The 14,830-nt window shown below is 56.7% G+C and overlaps 1 pseudogene across 1 annotated transcript; it reads right to left on the bottom strand.

Annotated features, from left to right (window-relative positions):
• Positions 1-1,486: 1,486 nt before the first annotated feature.
• On the bottom strand, positions 1,487-13,348 carry LOC149915148 (uncharacterized; annotated as a pseudogene). Its single transcript, XR_016459613.1, has 5 exons — positions 13,211-13,348; positions 12,882-13,078; positions 12,449-12,572; positions 12,248-12,341; positions 1,487-11,968 (listed from the first exon to the last, which is right to left on the bottom strand). The product of XR_016459613.1 is annotated as an uncharacterized LOC149915148 (transcript).
• Positions 13,349-14,830: the final 1,482 nt, after the last annotated feature.

Here is a 14,830-nt window from a genome sequence, read left to right as displayed (position 1 = left end):
AGGAGGAAAGGGACCCTGGGGGTCAGAATGGGGATGAGGGGGGAACTGAGGGGGGCAGTGAGGTGGGGGGTGGAGGAGGACTGCAGGGATCAGAATGGGGAACTGTAGGGAGGAGGGGGCTCCAATAGTCAGATGGGAGGGGGACCACAGAGGAGGGTGTGACCCTGGGGTCACAAAGAGGGACTGGGGAGGTTGTGTCTGAACCACTGGGGGGGGACACAGCACCTCCTGCCACCAAGCAGAGGTTCTGAGCGACACAGAAGCCCCACGGGGCCAAAGCAGAGCTGCATGCGGCCCCCGGCTCCCTTAAGCCCAGTCCCCTCCTCGGTGCCCCCCCCAAACACCCACCTGTAGAAGCTGAGGCGGCGCATACTCCCCATCTGGAGTACTGCCTCCAGGTCTAGGGCCCTCAGTACAAGGAAGGCAGAGAGCTGTTGGAGAGGGTCCAGAGGAGACCCTCAAAGATCATCAGAGGGCTGGAGCACCTCCCCTACAAAGACAGGCTGAGGGAGCTGGGTTTGTTCAGTTTGGAGAAAAGAAGGCTGCGGGATGAATTCATTGCAGCCTTTCAGGACCTAAAGGGAGCCTAGAAACAGGAGGGGAGACAGCTCTTTGAAAGGGTAGATAACAGCAGCACAAGGGGAAATGGTTTGAAGTTGAGGCAGGGAAGATTGAGGTTGGATGTCAGGGGGAAGTTGTTTGCTGTGAGAGTGGTGAGGTGCTGGAACAGCTGCCCAGAGAGGCTGTGGATGCCCTGTCCATCCCTGCAGCTGTTCAAGGCCAGGCTGGATGGGGCCCTGGGCAGCCTGAGCTGGTATTAAATGTGGAGGTGGAGGCCCTGCCTGTGGTGGGAAGGTGACAGAGATGATCCTTGAGATCCATTTCAACCTGGGTCATTCTGTGTGATTCTGTGATTCTGTCCTGGTTCTATCAGTGCTCCATGCCATCCTGCAGGCTGTTGTGCAGAGCGCAGTGCTGTGGAGCTGTGCTTCCAAGCTCTGTGCTCTCCAGCACTCTCATGTGAGTTTCGCCTCTCCCAGGAATCTCCTGTTCCAAGGAACCTCCACTGCTCCCTTGCTCTGTGTGCGCATATGTGTGCAGAACCACACACCGACGTGCAAAGACTTCCCCGTGCATTCACACACCTGCAAGCACATCCTTACACAGCCCTGTGTGCACGCTCCATCCATGTGCATGCAAATGTGAGCAGAACCACACAGCCACGTGCAAAGACCTTGATGCACACACCCACGTTCATGTACACACATGTGCAAACCCACCCCATTGCACACCCACATGCATGAAGATACGAGCGCAGCTCCAGCCTTGCACACAGACACGTGCTGTGCACACTCTGATGTTCAACACCATCTATGCACACCCCGTATGCACACATACCTGCACTCACAGCTCTATGACCAAATGCCGATTGCATGGCACAGCCAACATGCAGACGGTGGGAAATGTCAGAAGGAAAGATGTCCTGTTATGCTAATTCAATCTCCTCTCTTTAATGAGGGCACTGGGGCACAGCTGTAGCCTCATCTTGAGATGTGGGTTGCTACAGGATTCCTCGTTTGGACGCAGCGGGGTTAACCAGGAGCCACAGTCTGAGGGACACTCCTCATGTGCTCTGGAGATGGAAGTTATGCCAGGAGCAAAGAAAAGACTTTCACAGACAGCACAGGGGAGGAGTTCCTGGGCCAGGCAGTGACATGCAGAGCAGTGTCCACTGCCCTGGGATCTGCGTGTGTCCCGTTCCGCAGCAATGCAGAAGGGCTCAGGGTGCTGCACTGTGGCACAGCTCACTGAGGACACTGGGTTCAGCAGCACCAGGTGGGCTATTGGGGTCCTGGACTTGTGACGGAGGTCCTGCCAGGGACTGTGGGGGTCTGCGAGATCCAAGGGATGACCCAAGGGGGTTAGGGAGGTCAGAAGGAGGAAATAGGGGGATCTAGGGGAGCCCAGAGCAGGGATAAGGGGTGCTGCTGGGGACTATGCGGCTCTGTGAGGTCCCAGGCTGGCTGTGGGGGAGGTGCACCAGGTCTGAGGAGCTCCTGGAGGAGTTATGGGGCTCTGTGGCGGGGTGTGGGGGATATACGCCCATGGGATGGATATGACAACAGAGCCTGCAGGAGCACAGTGCTGTCCAGGAGAAGGCAGGATGTGCGCTGCAGGTGGGACACTGGGATAGGGGGACACAGAAGGAAGGTGGGGATGTGAGGAGTGGTTTGAGGTAAAAAGGGGGTTGTGGGGCAGTGTTGGAGTGGATTTACTTCTTCCTGAGAGGGGACTGGGGGTCCCTGTGGCCCAAAGGTGGGGCCATGAGCCATTACCCCACACGAGCCATAACCCAAAATGACTACATAACCCTGTACGTGCGTGACCCCATGGCTGCACCTGACCCACGGCCCTGTGTGAACCATAGCCCCACACCACCCTGTGACTCCCTGACCCTGCCTGCCCCCATCACGCTGCGACCCGCTGCCATGTGGCCCCAGAACTCTGGGATCCCTGCCCCCACCTCACCCCCACCATCTAACGCCATGTGACCCGTAACTCCATGACACCCCATCTAACCCTACCATCCCATCTAGCCCCATCACTGTGAGCCGGAACCCCATCTGACCCAACATCACCCCACAACTCTGTGACCCTGCAGGACCCCCACGTGACCCACTACCCCATGTCCTCACCCCATGTGGCCATAGAACCAGCTGTGTGTGGGGAAAAGGCATCTCCGCCTCGGGGTGGCGCTGCCCCAGAGCTGCCCCAAAGAAGACATGGGCTGGGCTGCAGCCCTACATCTCGGTTTGGAGAGCTGGGAACTGGCCGAAGGGGCCAGAAGAAGGACGTGAATGCTTCTGTAGGGAAATGCCTGTCGCAAGGTTTGGTGGGCAGGAAGCTTCTGTTTCTCTAAGTGGACGGGAACAGAACAAACCGATCCCACTGCGACTGGGGAAGGGACTGGAGCCAGGCTGATGGCAAGGAGGGATGCTTGAACCAGGAATGGAGCTGGGATGGACTGAAGCAGATCAACTCCTGAATGGGGACATGGGAGAAGAAGTCCAAGTCAGCTGCAGAATGAACACAGAATTCCTTACAAAAAGGCGTCCCAGATTGGGTCAGTTGGAGCAGTAGGGACAGTGGTAAAGAAATTTGGAACAGTTGCTGCAACGACCCCGAGAAATGGACAAAGAACTCTGACAGCAGCGCAGCACGGGGAGGAAGGATTGCATGGTGGTGCAGAAGAAGGATGGAGAACATCAGCGGTGGAATTCCCCTTTTCCGTAGCGGTCACCCGCTGCTACGGGACTCTGCAAGAAGAAGCTGCAGCCTGCCGTGGTCAGCATGGCTGTGTGTGGCAGCTGTGTGCTGCTGGAAATCATCTGACCTCTTACGGTTTCAAGAGTGGCAGAGAAAGTATTCTAACGTCTGCAGGGATAGCACAAGGTAGGATCAGAGTGACAGAGTGCTGTTGCTCAGCAGACAGATGCTGAGCAGAGCACAGCAGGGCCAGGACATTCTGACCAGGGTCAGGTGAAGACTGCACACGAGATAAGGCACAGGTGCAGGACGGAGCCTGAGACACAGCAAATGCAACAGCTGTAAGAAATCCTGCCTGCCTGTCTGCATAGAAAAGCACACAATAACCCAAAAGGAACAGGTTGGCCGTAGACCTCATCTGGAAAAACAGCAGAGCAGATGCGTGGCGTAGACTGTGAACCTGCAGTCCCCAGCCAAGAGGGAACAGGCAAGCAGGGACTGCCACGGGAGGAGAGCTGCAGGAGCAGAAGGAACTCACGCAGCAGCTGCGCCTTTTGTCCCTCACCACGAGGAGGGAGAGTGCAGTAATGCCATAGCAATAACGGACGAGCTTTGCTGCTGCACCGAGAGCTGTGCCTGACGGAACGGCAGTGATGAGAGCGTTTCTCGCACACCCCGCAGGCACCGGGGGGATCTGCTGGGATGTGGGGAAGCCCTGCAAAGTTGTGGGACGGCTAAAGAACACCTATGGGAGGACCTCAAAGGGGCACTTTGGGGCAGCTATGGGGCAGAGCCACACCAAGGAGCTGCCTTTACCCAACACACAGCTGGTGGTGGAACTGCTGCTGGCCACGGGCTGTGGGCAGCGATGGGGCTGTTCTGGGGTGCTCTAGGATGGCTCTGGGGCAGCTATGGGACACACCCACAGCTCAGTGGGGCTGACGTAGCCCCACACGGAGCTGGCGGTGAATCTGCTCCAATCATGAAACCTCTCCCAGAGCCCCCCACTGCCCTTTTGAACCCCATCTTGCCCAGCAAGACGTGGGCAAGGTGAGGGTCAGGGGACGTTACAGGCAGCTGATCCACAGCGGCCCCAGAGCCACCCTATAGTACCCCCTGAACAACCCAAGAACAGACCCATCACTGTCCACAGCCTCATCTGCGGTTATGGTGCTCACAGGGTTATAGGTCATGTGGAGCCTTGGGGTCATGCCAAGTGATAAGGGGTTATGGGGGGTTATGGATCAGGGCTCCACCTTTGGGCCACAGGGAACCCCAACCCCCTCTCAGGAAGAAATCAAGAAATGCACTCCAACACCGCCCCTCATCCCCCATTCTCACCCCAAACCCCTCCCCACGTGCCCCCAGCCCCCCTACGTCCCCATGCCACCCCACGTCCCCACAGCCACAAGTCCCACCTTTACCTCACGCGTTACCTTCTCCTGCGCAGCATTCTGCTCCTGCAGCCTGTGGCCCATATCCCCACATCCCCTCATGTCCTCCCATGTTCCTGTGCCTCCATATCCCCAATGCCCCCCACATCACTTTCACCCACATCTGTGCCCTACACCTGCTTCAGCTCCGCAGCAGTCACGCCAGCCCCAGCACCGTACGGTTGTATGGGATCTGGAAGGAAAAGGGGGTGAGGAGTGGCCCCAGGTGGGCTATTGGGGTCCTGGACTTGTGACGGAGGTCCTGCCAGGGACTGTGGGGGTCTGCGAGATCCAAGGGATGACCCAAGGGGGTTAGGGAGGTCAGAAGGAGGAAATAGGGGGATCTAGGGGAGCCCAGAGCAGGGATAAGGGGTGCTGCTGGGGACTATGCGGCTCTGTGAGGTCCCAGGCTGGCTGTGGGGGAGGTGCACCAGGTCTGAGGAGCTCCTGGAGGAGTTATGGGGCTCTGTGGCGGGGTGTGGGGGATATACGCCCATGGGATGGATATGACAACAGAGCCTGCAGGAGCACAGTGCTGTCCAGGAGAAGGCAGGATGTGCGCTGCAGGTGGGACACTGGGATAGGGGGACACAGAAGGAAGGTGGGGATGTGAGGAGTGGTTTGAGGTAAAAAGGGGGTTGTGGGGCAGTGTTGGAGTGGATTTACTTCTTCCTGAGAGGGGACTGGGGGTCCCTGTGGCCCAAAGGTGGGGCCATGAGCCATTACCCCACACGAGCCATAACCCAAAATGACTACATAACCCTGTACGTGCGTGACCCCATGGCTGCACCTGACCCACGGCCCTGTGTGAACCATAGCCCCACACCACCCTGTGACTCCCTGACCCTGCCTGCCCCCATCACGCTGCGACCCGCTGCCATGTGGCCCCAGAACTCTGGGATCCCTGCCCCCACCTCACCCCCACCATCTAACTCCATGTGACCCGTAACTCCATGACACCCCATCTAACCCTACCATCCCATCTAGCCCCATCACTGTGAGCCGGAACCCCATCTGACCCAACATCACCCCACAACTCTGTGACCCTGCAGGACCCCCACGTGACCCACTACCCCATGTCCTCACCCCATGTGGCCATAGAACCAGCTGTGTGTGGGGAAAAGGCATCTCCGCCTCGGGGTGGCGCTGCCCCAGAGCTGCCCCAAAGAAGACATGGGCTGGGCTGCAGCCCTACATCTCGGTTTGGAGAGCTGGGAACTGGCCGAAGGGGCCAGAAGAAGGACGTGAATGCTTCTGTAGGGAAATGCCTGTCGCAAGGTTTGGTGGGCAGGAAGCTTCTGTTTCTCTAAGTGGACGGGAACAGAACAAACCGATCCCACTGCGACTGGGGAAGGGACTGGAGCCAGGCTGATGGCAAGGAGGGATGCTTGAACCAGGAATGGAGCTGGGATGGACTGAAGCAGATCAACTCCTGAATGGGGACATGGGAGAAGAAGTCCAAGTCAGCTGCAGAATGAACACAGAATTCCTTACAAAAAGGCGTCCCAGATTGGGTCAGTTGGAGCAGTAGGGACAGTGGTAAAGAAATTTGGAACAGTTGCTGCAACGACCCCGAGAAATGGACAAAGAACTCTGACAGCAGCGCAGCACGGGGAGGAAGGATTGCATGGTGGTGCAGAAGAAGGATGGAGAACATCAGCGGTGGAATTCCCCTTTTCCGTAGCGGTCACCCGCTGCTACGGGACTCTGCAAGAAGAAGCTGCAGCCTGCCGTGGTCAGCATGGCTGTGTGTGGCAGCTGTGTGCTGCTGGAAATCATCTGACCTCTTACGGTTTCAAGAGTGGCAGAGAAAGTATTCTAACGTCTGCAGGGATAGCACAAGGTAGGATCAGAGTGACAGAGTGCTGTTGCTCAGCAGACAGATGCTGAGCAGAGCACAGCAGGGCCAGGACATTCTGACCAGGGTCAGGTGAAGACTGCACACGAGATAAGGCACAGGTGCAGGACGGAGCCTGAGACACAGCAAATGCAACAGCTGTAAGAAATCCTGCCTGCCTGTCTGCATAGAAAAGCACACAATAACCCAAAAGGAACAGGTTGGCCGTAGACCTCATCTGGAAAAACAGCAGAGCAGATGCGTGGCGTAGACTGTGAACCTGCAGTCCCCAGCCAAGAGGGAACAGGCAAGCAGGGACTGCCACGGGAGGAGAGCTGCAGGAGCAGAAGGAACTCACGCAGCAGCTGCGCCTTTTGTCCCTCACCACGAGGAGGGAGAGTGCAGTAATGCCATAGCAATAACGGACGAGCTTTGCTGCTGCACCGAGAGCTGTGCCTGACGGAACGGCAGTGATGAGAGCGTTTCTCGCACACCCCGCAGGCACCGGGGGGATCTGCTGGGATGTGGGGAAGCCCTGCAAAGTTGTGGGACGGCTAAAGAACACCTATGGGAGGACCTCAAAGGGGCACTTTGGGGCAGCTATGGGGCAGAGCCACACCAAGGAGCTGCCTTTACCCAACACACAGCTGGTGGTGGAACTGCTGCTGGCCACGGGCTGTGGGCAGCGATGGGGCTGTTCTGGGGTGCTCTAGGATGGCTCTGGGGCAGCTATGGGACACACCCACAGCTCAGTGGGGCTGACGTAGCCCCACACGGAGCTGGCGGTGAATCTGCTCCAATCATGAAACCTCTCCCAGAGCCCCCCACTGCCCTTTTGAACCCCATCTTGCCCAGCAAGACGTGGGCAAGGTGAGGGTCAGGGGACGTTACAGGCAGCTGATCCACAGCGGCCCCAGAGCCACCCTATAGTACCCCCTGAACAACCCAAGAACAGACCCATCACTGTCCACAGCCTCATCTGCGGTTATGGTGCTCACAGGGTTATAGGTCATGTGGAGCCTTGGGGTCATGCCAAGTGATAAGGGGTTATGGGGGGTTATGGATCAGGGCTCCACCTTTGGGCCACAGGGAACCCCAACCCCCTCTCAGGAAGAAATCAAGAAATGCACTCCAACACCGCCCCTCATCCCCCATTCTCACCCCAAACCCCTCCCCACGTGCCCCCAGCCCCCCTACGTCCCCATGCCACCCCACGTCCCCACAGCCACAAGTCCCACCTTTACCTCACGCGTTACCTTCTCCTGCGCAGCATTCCGCTCCTGCAGCCTGTGGCCCATATCCCCACATCCCCTCATGTCCTCCCATGTTCCTGTGCCTCCATATCCCCAATGCCCCCCACATCACTTTCACCCACATCTGTGCCCTACACCTGCTTCAGCTCCGCAGCAGTCACGCCAGCCCCAGCACCGTACGGTTGTATGGGATCTGGAAGGAAAAGGGGGTGAGGAGTGGCCCCAGGTGGGCTATTGGGGTCCTGGACTTGTGACGGAGGTCCTGCCAGGGACTGTGGGGGTCTGCGAGATCCAAGGGATGACCCAAGGGGGTTAGGGAGGTCAGAAGGAGGAAATAGGGGGATCTAGGGGAGCCCAGAGCAGGGATAAGGGGTGCTGCTGGGGACTATGCGGCTCTGTGAGGTCCCAGGCTGGCTGTGGGGGAGGTGCACCAGGTCTGAGGAGCTCCTGGAGGAGTTATGGGGCTCTGTGGCGGGGTGTGGGGGATATACGCCCATGGGATGGATATGACAACAGAGCCTGCAGGAGCACAGTGCTGTCCAGGAGAAGGCAGGATGTGCGCTGCAGGTGGGACACTGGGATAGGGGGACACAGAAGGAAGGTGGGGATGTGAGGAGTGGTTTGAGGTAAAAAGGGGGTTGTGGGGCAGTGTTGGAGTGGATTTACTTCTTCCTGAGAGGGGACTGGGGGTCCCTGTGGCCCAAAGGTGGGGCCATGAGCCATTACCCCACACGAGCCATAACCCAAAATGACTACATAACCCTGTACGTGCGTGACCCCATGGCTGCACCTGACCCACGGCCCTGTGTGAACCATAGCCCCACACCACCCTGTGACTCCCTGACCCTGCCTGCCCCCATCACGCTGCGACCCGCCGCCATGTGGCCCCAGAACTCTGGGATCCCTGCCCCCACCTCACCCCCACCATCTAACTCCATGTGACCCGTAACTCCATGACACCCCATCTAACCCTACCATCCCATCTAGCCCCATCACTGTGAGCCGGAACCCCATCTGACCCAACATCACCCCACAACTCTGTGACCCTGCAGGACCCCCACGTGACCCACTACCCCATGTCCTCACCCCATGTGGCCATAGAACCAGCTGTGTGTGGGGAAAAGGCATCTCCGCCTCGGGGTGGTGCTGCCCCAGAGCTGCCCCAAAGAAGACATGGGCTGGGCTGCAGCCCTACATCTCGGTTTGGAGAGCTGGGAACTGGCCGAAGGGGCCAGAACAAGGACGTGAATGCTTCTGTAGGGAAATGCCTGTCGCAAGGTTTGGTGGGCAGGAAGCTTCTGTTTCTCTAAGTGGACGGGAACAGAACAAACCGATCCCACTGCGACTGGGGAAGGGACTGGAGCCAGGCTGATGGCAAGGAGGGATGCTTGAACCAGGAATGGAGCTGGGATGGACTGAAGCAGATCAACTCCTGAATGGGGACATGGGAGAAGAAGTCCAAGTCAGCTGCAGAATGAACACAGAATTCCTTACAAAAAGGCGTCCCAGATTGGGTCAGTTGGAGCAGTAGGGACAGTGGTAAAGAAATTTGGAACAGTTGCTGCAACGACCCCGAGAAATGGACAAAGAACTCTGACAGCAGCGCAGCACGGGGAGGAAGGATTGCATGGTGGTGCAGAAGAAGGATGGAGAACATCAGCGGTGGAATTCCCCTTTTCCGTAGCGGTCACCCGCTGCTACGGGACTCTGCAAGAAGAAGCTGCAGCCTGCCGTGGTCAGCATGGCTGTGTGTGGCAGCTGTGTGCTGCTGGAAATCATCTGACCTCTTACGGTTTCAAGAGTGGCAGAGAAAGTATTCTAACGTCTGCAGGGATAGCACAAGGTAGGATCAGAGTGACAGAGTGCTGTTGCTCAGCAGACAGATGCTGAGCAGAGCACAGCAGGGCCAGGACATTCTGACCAGGGTCAGGTGAAGACTGCACACGAGATAAGGCACAGGTGCAGGACGGAGCCTGAGACACAGCAAATGCAACAGCTGTAAGAAATCCTGCCTGCCTGTCTGCATAGAAAAGCACACAATAACCCAAAAGGAACAGGTTGGCCGTAGACCTCATCTGGAAAAACAGCAGAGCAGATGCGTGGCGTAGACTGTGAACCTGCAGTCCCCAGCCAAGAGGGAACAGGCAAGCAGGGACTGCCACGGGAGGAGAGCTGCAGGAGCAGAAGGAACTCACGCAGCAGCTGCGCCTTTTGTCCCTCACCACGAGGAGGGAGAGTGCAGTAATGCCATAGCAATAACGGACGAGCTTTGCTGCTGCACCGAGAGCTGTGCCTGACGGAACGGCAGTGATGAGAGCGTTTCTCGCACACCCCGCAGGCACCGGGGGGATCTGCTGGGATGTGGGGAAGCCCTGCAAAGTTGTGGGACGGCTAAAGAACACCTATGGGAGGACCCCAAAGGGGCACTTTGGGGCAGCTATGGGGCAGAGCCACACCAAGGAGCTGCCTTTACCCAACACACAGCTGGTGGTGGAACTGCTGCTGGCCACGGGCTGTGGGCAGCGATGGGGCTGTTCTGGGGTGCTCTAGGATGGCTCTGGGGCAGCTATGGGACACACCCACAGCTCAGTGGGGCTGACGTAGCCCCACACGGAGCTGGCAGTGAATCTGCTCCAATCATGAAACCTCTCCCAGAGCCCCCCACTGCCCTTTTGAACCCCATCTTGCCCAGCAAGACGTGGGCAAGGTGAGGGTCAGGGGACGTTACAGGCAGCTGATCCACAGCGGCCCCAGAGCCACCCTATAGTACCCCCTGAACAACCCAAGAACAGACCCATCACTGTCCACAGCCTCATCTGCGGTTATGGTGCTCACAGGGTTATAGGTCATGTGGAGCCTTGGGGTCACGCCAAGTGATAAGGGGTTATGGGGGGTTATGGATCAGGGCTCCACCTTTGGGCCACAGGGAACCCCAACCCCCTCTCAGGAAGAAATCAAGAAATGCACTCCAACACCGCCCCTCATCCCCCATTCTCACCCCAAACCCCTCCCCACGTGCCCCCAGCCCCCCTACGTCCCCATGCCACCCCACGTCCCCACAGCCACAAGTCCCACCTTTACCTCACGCGTTACCTTCTCCTGCGCAGCATTCCGCTCCTGCAGCCTGTGGCCCATATCCCCACATCCCCTCATGTCCTCCCATGTTCCTGTGCCTCCATATCCCCAATGCCCCCCACATCACTTTCACCCACATCTGTGCCCTACACCTGCTTCAGCTCCGCAGCAGTCACCCCAGCCCCAGCACCGTACGGTTGTATGGGACCTGAAAGGAAAAGGGGGTGAGGAGCGACCCCAGGTGGGCTACTGGGGTCCTGGACTTGTGACGGAGGTCCTGCCAGGGACTGTGGGGGTCTGCGAGATCCAAGGGATGACCCAAGGGGGTTAGGGAGGTCAGAAGGAGGAAATAGGGGGGATCTAGGGGAGCCCAGAGCAGGGATAAGGGGTGCTGCTGGGGACTATGGGGCTCTGTGAGGTCCCAGGCTGGCTGTGGGGGAGGTGCACCAGGTCTGAGGAGCTCCTGGAGGAGTTATGGGGCTCTGTGGCGGGGTGTGGGGGATATACGCCCATGGGATGGATATGACAACAGAGCCTGCAGGTGCAGGGGGAGAGGAGGGGCCTGGTATTGGTGTCAGGGGTGCTGTCAGGGAGTGTGGTTTTCTGTGAGTTCGGTAAAGAGCCCTGGAGGTGTTAAGGGAGGTCTGAGGGAGGAAATAAGGGGGTTCAGTGGTAGTTCAGTGGGCGATATGGGGTGCTGCTGGGGACTATGGAGGTTTGTGAGGTTTTTGGCCAGCAATGAGGGAGGAGTACCAGGTCTGAGGAGGTCAGTAAGGGGCTCTGGGCTCTCGGGGGGGTGGTGGGGTGCCTACGGGGTCTTGCTGGGGAAATACTGAGGGAGCTATTGGGGCTCTGAGGAAATTGCGGGTGGTCTGTTATGGGAAGGTAAAGGATTAGCTTGGGGGAAGCAAGGAGCAGCCTGGGGGATGGAAGGGACACCTACGAGAATGCAAGAGGAATCCGGGCTGAGGCAAGGGGACAGGTAGGGGAAGAACAGGGGAACGTCCCAGTAACTGAGTTCTTCTGTTAAATCCACGTCTTCTGCTTCCTGACGTAGCTGCAAAGCTGCCAGAGGAGCTGCAGTCCTGCTGCCCGTCTCCTGCCTGTGTCAGAAAAAGCTGCATGTTAGTGGGGTGCAACTGCCATTAAAATGCTGACTCCATAATTGCAGTCACAAAACCATCACCTTCACTATCTGTTACAGGCAGACAACCATGGCTTTGTACAGGAACCACTTGTACAGACCAAGGGAACACCTTCACTGCCTTAGGACGTGAGTTACAGAGGAAGAGCCCCAAAGCCATCCTAAGGCTATCAAGCCACTGACTTTGGAAGCTAAACACACCCTCTACTTCAAGAATTAGCTAGACAAATCAGTGCACCTTGCTGCTGGAGAGGGCTGTGCTGCATCTTCTGCTGCCATCCTTGAGCTGTCATCGCGCTGCCCATCCACAGTGCACTTTGAGGGGCAGCAACCTTGCAAGAAAGAACAGAGAGCAGAGAGTTCTGCCTTGCATTTCCTGCTGGAACACAGAGATGAGCCATACAGCCCTCGCTCTCTGAACGCACACCTCTTCTCTTACCAGCTTTCCATTCCTGCACAACACTGTTCAAACCCTTCCTCTATCTCTCCCTTCAAAACACAATGCGCAGCCTCTCCCCAGCGACGAGCTCCAGGCTGTTTAATGCCTGTGCCATCATCGGGACCTGCAGAACAAACCTTGGGGTTAAAAGGTTTGATTAGACAAGCACTCTGTCTGGCAGAATTCACCATCTTAAACACTTCAAAGAAGCGACTTCTTGAAAGCCCTGAATCTGTGTGACACATCAGGAGATGCTGAACTAAATCCGCAGCCTTCTCAAAAATGGAAGGGCTCTTCAGAACCAGCTGGAGGGGGAACACAGAGGTCTGACATCTTTGAACAAAACCAGGGCCACAGACACTGAGACATACAAACACAGGGAAATCCTGCATGCACGCAGATCAAATGGCATTACAGATCAACACTGCTTTACCTCATCCGCACCAACAGGCTCTGCAGTGCCCCAAACGTCTGTCAGTGGCAGTCTGTGAGGAACGGCCCTGCAGAACACGCAGAGTCACGCGGGGTCTCCTCCTCCTGCTCCTCCAGACGCCGCATTCCTTCCTCTGGCACACGGAGCTCAGCTGCTGCTGCTGCAGGCAGTGCTTCCCGTGTCTGCCCAGCCTAAAGCTATCAGACAGCGTTAGTGGATGCCTGGTGCTCACATACAAGCACAAGTGCTGGTGGAAAATCACCGCAAAGCACAGATGGAGTGGCTGGTACCCTGCAGTGAGCAAAGGCTGAGATGCACAATGTCCTCACCTGCTTGCTTCTTGGAAGTGGAGGATCAACAGCAGCTCCTCTTGTGATTAAGTCCTCCAAAAACCTTCTTCTTTCTTCCTGATCAGGAGACTGGATAGTGAAACCTTCTCCAAAGTCATTATTAAACAATTTCGGTACCTGAAGCCCAAGGAGAAAACACGTTTCAGATTTAAGGCCACAAAACAATCCTACTCTATTCCAATACATCTCCAATTCTGATTTAAGTTTCATGACTGGCATTTCAGCCACCCTGTTATGGATAGGTTAAAGCCAAGGGGAAGGGGGAGGGGGGCAGGGGAGCCTTCTAGCCCAACATCCCCTTATAGCCCACCCTATCACCTTATGGCCCCACACAGCCCAAGATCAGCTCTATAGCCCCTCCATAGCCTCTCACAGTCCCCTATATCCCCACCACAGCTCCCTCTGTCCCATATCCCCCTATACCCCCAACATAGCTCACATACAAGCAGAAGTGCTGATGGAAAATCACCGCAAAGCACAGACTGAATGGCTGGTACCTTGCAGTGAGCAAAGGCTGAGATGCACCTCACTGCTTGCTTGTTGGAAGTGGACGTTCAGCAGCAACTCTACTCATAATTAAGTCCTCCAAAAACCTTCTTGATCAGGAGACTGGATAGCGAAACCTTCTTCAAAGTCATTATTAAACAATATCTGTACCTGAAGCCCAAGGAGAAAACACGTTTCAGATTTAAGACCACAAAACAATCCTACTCTATTCCAATACAACTCCAATTCTGATTTAAGTTTCATGACTGGCATTTCAGCCACCCTGTTATGGATAGGTTAAAGCCAAGGGGAAGGGAGGGAGAGGGGGGGCAGGGGAGCCTTCTAGCCCAACATCCCCTTATAGCCCACCCTATAGCCCTCCATCACCCTAGGGTCCCACACAGTCACTTCTGGAACCACGTCTTCCATTCACCCCCTATAGGCCCACATCTCCCTATATTCCCCCATTGCCCCTCTCAGCCCCTCTACGTCCCCCCCACAACCCCTTATTGTATAACAACCCTCGCTATAGACCCTCCCCAGCCCACTATTATCCTACAGACCCTCCCACAGCCCACCACAACCCCCTATAGTTCCATTAACCCTTTAAAGGGAGGGGGGAGCCTTCTAGCCCCACAACCCTTATAGCCCACCCTATAGCCCCCTATCACCCTATGGCCCCACACAGCCCCTTATAGAACCATATCCCCCATGCACCCCCTAGAGCGACATATCACCCTATAGTCCTCCTAAAGCCCATCCACTGCCCCTTATAGTCCCATATCCCACTAGAACTCTCCTACAGCCTTCCCACTACCCCTTATAGGCTCCCCACAGAACTGTATAACTTCCCCAATAGCTCCATATAGCCCCCCAACATCGGAACTATATCCTCCCTCCAGAGTCCCCCAGTCTTCTATATCCCCCCATATCCCCTTATAATCCATCTATAGTCCCCCCATTTTCCTATAGCCACAATAAAGCCCCCTATACTCCCATATCCCCCTATAACACTTTTATAGCCCATCCAGAGCCCCTTATGATCTCCCCGCAGAACTGTGTAGCTCCCCAAATAGCCCTCTACAGTCCCATGTCCCCCCAGCTCCCTATAGC

Source organism: Phasianus colchicus, chromosome 23 (assembly GCF_987193195.1).
Source record: "Phasianus colchicus chromosome 23, bPhaCol1.hap1.1, whole genome shotgun sequence".
Taxonomy (NCBI): Eukaryota; Metazoa; Chordata; class Aves; order Galliformes; family Phasianidae; genus Phasianus; species Phasianus colchicus.
Note: the sequence above shows the minus strand (reverse complement) of the source record. Positions and strands in the feature narration are given on the sequence as shown.